The sequence below is a fragment of the Pygocentrus nattereri genome, chromosome 9 (genome assembly GCF_015220715.1).
Source record: "Pygocentrus nattereri isolate fPygNat1 chromosome 9, fPygNat1.pri, whole genome shotgun sequence".
Lineage (NCBI taxonomy): Eukaryota > Metazoa > Chordata > Actinopteri > Characiformes > Serrasalmidae > Pygocentrus > Pygocentrus nattereri.
Genome location: NC_051219.1, coordinates 46,564,085 through 46,570,084, shown reverse-complemented (window position 1 = coordinate 46,570,084; position 6,000 = coordinate 46,564,085). Strand labels below are relative to the sequence as shown.

At 46.1% G+C, this 6,000-nt stretch overlaps 1 protein-coding gene across 5 annotated transcripts in view; it reads right to left on the bottom strand.

The window, feature by feature from the left end:
* adcy6a (adenylate cyclase 6a) overlaps positions 1-6,000 on the bottom strand; it is a 110,979-nt gene that overhangs the window by 96,555 nt on the left and 8,424 nt on the right. For 2 of the 5 annotated variants that reach the window (XR_005130743.1, XM_037541306.1), the window contains exon 1: positions 865-1,182. The exons of 1 other annotated variant lie outside the window; for it this stretch is intronic. The gene's annotated coding sequence lies outside the window, so the exon portion shown is untranslated. Of the gene's footprint in view, positions 135-630; positions 777-864; positions 1,183-6,000 lie in introns of those variants that run through there. 2 more of the 5 variants (XM_037541307.1, XM_037541309.1) reach the window with 2 other exon arrangements.

Genomic DNA, 6,000 nt, shown 5'->3' with positions numbered 1-6,000 from the left:
ATTCCCATCCTCAGCGCTGTTACAGTAACGGGGTGTGCGCGCGTGCGCGCCGGGCGGGTTAGCGTTACATCCTCTGTGGCTCAAGTCCTTCAAACACGGCCTTCACGCGCCGGTTCAACCCTCAAAAACACATCTTAGTATTCCCGACTGAATCCCGGTCAACATTCCAGCGCATCTCCTCCTCCTCCACCTCCTCCTCCTATGTGGGCTGCTGCCGCCACATTCCACCGAGGCAACAAACGGCGGACTGAACCAGCGGCCGCCTTTTCCGCCACATTCAGCGCCGCATTCGGGCCGGAAAATCGATCGCGAGGCGAGCCGCGCGTTCACAGCCCCGTTTAGCACGCACGACCTCTGCGGCCAAAACAGGCAAAGCACGCGCTGGACGGTTTAACGGCGGCGTTTACCGGAGCGGAGCGGAGCGGTAACGTCGCTGATGCCGCAGCGCAGCAGCGGCAGTGTGAGAGCTCGGTACCTCACATTCTGGAAAAGGACATTTCTGGAAAGATCTGGGAAAAACTAACGCAGGCGAAGGTTAGCGCCGAGAGGAGGCTGGAGCCCCTACACACACACACACACACACACACACATTTATATACATACAAACATACACACTGCCTCGTAACGTACCGCGCACTCAGCCCCTCGGACTCTAAAAGCAGGTCGTTTCACCAGAAACTGAAAACCAGCGGCGCCGCCCGCGAGACGACTTATCAACCAGAAAACCGAGTGACTGGAGCAGCTTATATAAAACCGCCCGCTAAAGGACGGGAACAGGCTGGAGAGGGAGGGGGGGAGACGGGGGGAGAGAGAGAGAGAGAGAGAGAGAGAGACGGGGGGGGGGGGGTGCTCTGACTCACTCACCGCGTCCATCTCTCTCGGCGTTAGCGAGCCGGTGGGTCCGAGTCCGTTTCGGGGGCCGCGCGCCGCTGTGTTTTTGTGGGCATCGAGGACAGAAGACGGTACCGCTCTCTCTGAGCCCGAGCCTCAGCCTGAGCCTCAGCCCGCCTCTCCCCCTCCACACACACTCACACTGTCACACACTCGGCCTCACGCTTCCCGCTGCTCAGTGCGCCGCCTGCAGGCCGCTTCGCTTCACTGCTCCGTAAGGCTGAGCGACCCTCTGACGAGCTGATCACCTGCGTTCTGGTCAAAGACCCCAACACGGATCGGAACCCGCACTCTTCACAGGGGTCCTGCTGCCTTTAAGGGACGCATTTACTGCTCAGATGAAATCAGTTTAGCCTCTGGTGTTCTCCCTGGTTCTTTAACAAATGGTTCTATATAGAACCACGTACACTGACAGTGAGTTAACCAGGCTGCAGTAGCGCCTCCACATGGCGGGAAAGTTTTGACACAGTGTTACAGGAAAGACCCCTAAACTGATGAGAGAAGTCATGTCGGCCCCTAAATTCAGCAGCGCTATGTTTACATTTGAAAAATAACACCCTCAGCTTTTTAACATCAGCCTCACCTGTGAGGGTCACCTGTGCACTCCTGTCACTGTGACTGGATTCTTCATGGGAGATGTTTTTGACTGTGGTGCTATTGTAACGGAGTTGATAAAATATTGAGTTTCACCAAAATGACTCCATCTTTGTAAAAAGGGTTAAGAACAATTGTAAAAAGTTATTTATATTTTTATATAAAAAGGAAAAAAACCTTACAAATATTTTAGGGAGCTATTCTTTTCTTGCTGTGACATCACTGCAGACTATGTCCCTCAGCTGCTGCCGTACCTCCATCAGACGAGTGAGAGCTCTGAGATGGACGGTGTGTAACTGCTGTGGTTCCTCATTGATATATAGTTTAATTCAGTTCATATAGAGGAAAAAACTTTGAAACATTGTTCTAACACATTATATGAGCATGTGGTAATCTTAGCGTGTGGTTTTGATTAGAGATGCTATTTTGTTGAATTATTGCTCGGACATGTGCTCCAGCTAGCTGAGCCTCGGTAGCTAGCGATATGGCCAGCTAAAATTCGCCCTCAGAAGCAAAGTTCCATTATAAAAACTTCTAATTCCGTCTTACTTTATATTCATATGCTCAGCTCGCGAGGTCTGCAGCCGCCTGAGGCAAGAGAGGATTAATACACTGTAAAATCCGTTTCAGAATAAACAGAGTGGAAAGCGAGGCCTTGTGTCCGACTGGTTGATGACCGAACAGCGGTCGTTACGCTATCTTTACCCCGTGGCCCTGACGGGTCCCCCCTGGTGAGCCTGGTTCCTCCCAAGGTTTCTTCCTCAGCTCTGAGGGAGGTTCTCCTTGCCACTGTTGCCCCTGGCTTGCCCACCGGAGGGGGTGGGGGGGTTTGTACATTTTTACACTCCTGTTGAAACTTTGTCTTTTCCAAAATTCTGTAAAGCTGCTTTGTGACAACATCCGTTGTAAAAAGCGCTACAAATAAATTTGATTTGATTTGAATTTGATTTAATTGTGAACTGAAAAGAAAATTATACATAGTTCTCAAAATTAAAAAAAAAAAATTAATTAAAATCTGGAAAGTGTGGCGTGCGTTTGTATTCAGCCCCCTGTACTCTGGCACCCCTAAATAAAATCCAGTGTGACAAACTGCCTTCAGAAGTCACCTAATGAGTAAACAGAGCCCACCTGTGCGTAATTAAGTTTTAAGTTTAAGTTTTAAGTGATACTGTTTTGATCCCACAACTGGGGAAATTCCATCTCCGCATTTAACCCATCCATGCAAGTGAAACACCACACACATACTAGGGGGCAGTGAGCACACTTGCCCGGAGCGGTGGGCAGCCCTATCCACGGCGCCCGGGGAGCAATTGGGGGTTAGGTGTCTTGCTCAAGGCAAGGTCGGCGCTGGGGATTGAACCGGCAACCTTCCGGTCACAGGGCCAGTTCCCTAACCTCCAGCCCACGACTGCCCAATCTATTCTCAGTATAACTAGAGCTGTTCTGTGAAGGCCTCAGAGGTTTGTTAGAGAACATTCCTGATCAAACAGCATCATGAAAACCAAGGAACCAACCAGACAGGTCGGGGATAAAGATGTGGAGATGTGTAAAGCAGGGTTAGGTTATAAAAAATATCCCAAGCTATGAACATCTCACGGAGCACTGTTCAAACCATCATCCGAAAACGGAGGGAGCATGGCACAACCGCAAACCTACCTGACATGGCCGTCCACCTAAACAGCCAAGCAGCCCACGACAGCCCAAGCAAGGACAGCACTAATCAGAGAAGCAGCCAAGAGGCCCATGGTTACTCTGGAGGAGCTGCAGAGATCCACGGCTCAGGTGGGACCAACTATTAGTGGTGTACTCCACAAATCTGGCCTTTATGGAAGACTGGCTAGAGGAAAGCCCTTTTTGAAATGCAAGCCATAAGAAGTTCCATTTGCAGTTTACCAAAGAAGGTGTTCTGGTCAGAGGAGACCAAAGTTGAACATTTTAGCCTAAGTGCAAAACACTATGAGTGGCGGAAACTAACAGCGCACATCACCCTGAACACACCATCCACACCGTGAAACATGACGGTGGAAGCATCATGCTCTGGGGATGCTTCTCTTCAGCAGGAACAGGGAAGCGTGTCAGAGTTGACAGAAAGACGGATGGAGCTAAATACAGGGCAATCCCGGAGGAAAACTGGAGGAAAGACTTGAGACTGGGACAGAGTTTCACCTTCCAGCAGGACAACGGCCCTAAACATACAGCCATGTCCAGACTTATATCCCACTGAGAATCTGTGGCCAGACTTGAGAACTGCTGTTCACGGAGGCTCTCCATCCAGTCTGACTGAGCTTGAGCTATTTTGCAAAGAAGAATGGGCAAAAATTTCAGCCTATAGATGTGCAAAGCTGGTAGAGTTAGAGTTAGAGTTAGGTATCTATCTATCTATCTATCTATCTATCTATCTATCTATATATCTATATATATATATATATATATATATATATATATATATATATATTACATTCAATAAAACAATAAAAGGCCCCATATCACAAAGTATGAAATATGATAACATGTAAACTCTGTAAACGTTTTGAAACAATGTTTACTACGCAGTTCATGCCGTTAATGTTCCAATATTAGGAAACTTTTAAATTCAGTGTTTCCGTGAAAAGCAACAGATTTAAATACACCCACTGTTTGGACTACAGCAGTTTAGCTCTGTCCATTTGTGCTGAAGTCACGTAAAAATGAATTATAATCTTTCTGGTACATAAAACCACACAAATATTTGACCTTGAGTGAAAAATAAATTCCTCAAAAAGGGTTGGACATAGGCCCTTTAATAAAAAAAAAAAAAAAAAAGAAAAATTGTGTATTTACTCAATATTAGCTGGTCTCACACAAGGCATGCCATCCCACTCACTAGCATCTGACATTACCATAAATGTTTATATTTGGATCATAATAATTATGTACCATATATGTCGTGTATGTCAATAACTGTCTTTTTCTGTTTATCTTTTTATTCCATCACTGTTGTTTTAGTTTGTGTGAATTAATGCTCAACTTCATTTTTCCAATTTTGTTTTCTATTAAAACTTTTACTGAACAACTGAATAACAGAACATCACAAGTAAACTTTGTAAAGTCTGTAAAGACCTGCTGCCTGCATGAAAAGTGCACTAAAAATAAAGTTAATTATATCTTTATTAGTAATAGTAAAAACATCATGCTGCGAGTTGTGAAGGATTTGTTCTAATATGTTTACTTTGAGATGCTTTACGACTGAAGCGGAGATAAACAGACATGGCCTCTGTGTAGTGAAGTCACGAATGTACAGCTGTGTCAGTGTCTAAATGAGGGACCCAGTACAGATTTGAGAGCCCCCATTGTGGTAGACCCCTACTCCCAACACCAGTAGTCACATTTCTGGCTCATTGGTGTATAATTGGGCTTCAGTGGCCAAGACGAGTATACTTTGTGTAGCCTAATTTTAGGGCAGTTCAGTCGTGGTCTCTTGGCCCATATCAGTTCTGAGGTATCCTTCATGGTGGAGGCCTGTGGCCGCGTTATATAATGTGGGACAGATTAACCAGGTAGCTCTTCATAAAGAAACCCGAACAACTGCCTCAGCCTTTAACACTGTACTCAGATCGAGTGAATCGACTAAGGCTAAAGCTGGAAGGACCCGTTTGCAGTGCAGCTGAGACTGCAGGCTCTGTTGGGTTCGTCCTCAATGCAGAGGCAGACTTTAAAACTAAAAATATCAACCTGTGTGGTAGCCCGCTGACCGCGCCTATTACTCCACATTCTGCTCTTCTGTGTGTAAATTCAACCCTTATATATCTGTCTTCCTGTCAGACTTTCTCCCCACGAGCCTCCAGATATACAACATGCTCAGTTCTAAATCGAGGTCTCGTAGCTACTGTAGCTACAGTTCTAGGAACTCAGCAACAGAAATCATATCACGTTGTCATAGCAACCCGACACAAACTGAAGCGACGTTTGCTGGATCATATAACGCTTTCTGAACAGTTCCATAAACATGTCGTATTTAAACACTCCGACTGCACCGGCGAGGGCAGGACAGACGTGTTGAGTGGACTTCTAGGTCAAACGATTGCCAGCATGACAACATGAAAGTGCTGCAAGATATGCTTTTCCTGTGATAAGTTGGCCTTGTTGCTGCAAGGTGGTCAGTGCGATAATAGTTTAAACAAACTGCGCGTTAGACAGGAGGCAGTGTGAACAAAGGGGAAGGAGCAGAACCTAAGCTGAGGAGAAATGATACTAAGAGGAAAAGCTTGGATCAAACCAGCTAAACAAACAGCAAACATGCAGTGTCTATGAATGTGGCAGTTTAAATGTGGCTTCTTTAGGGTTCTTTAGTAAATAAAATGGTTCTATATAGAGTCGTAAACACTCAAAGAACCCTTTGCCGGGAGTCCAAGAGAGCACAATTGGCCTCGCTCTCTCTGGGTGGGTAGGATGGCGATGTTTAAATTGGGGAGAAAAATCAGGTAAAAATAATAAAAATCTCTAGAGTTTTATAGCAGTTACCCCCCCAAGTCGAGA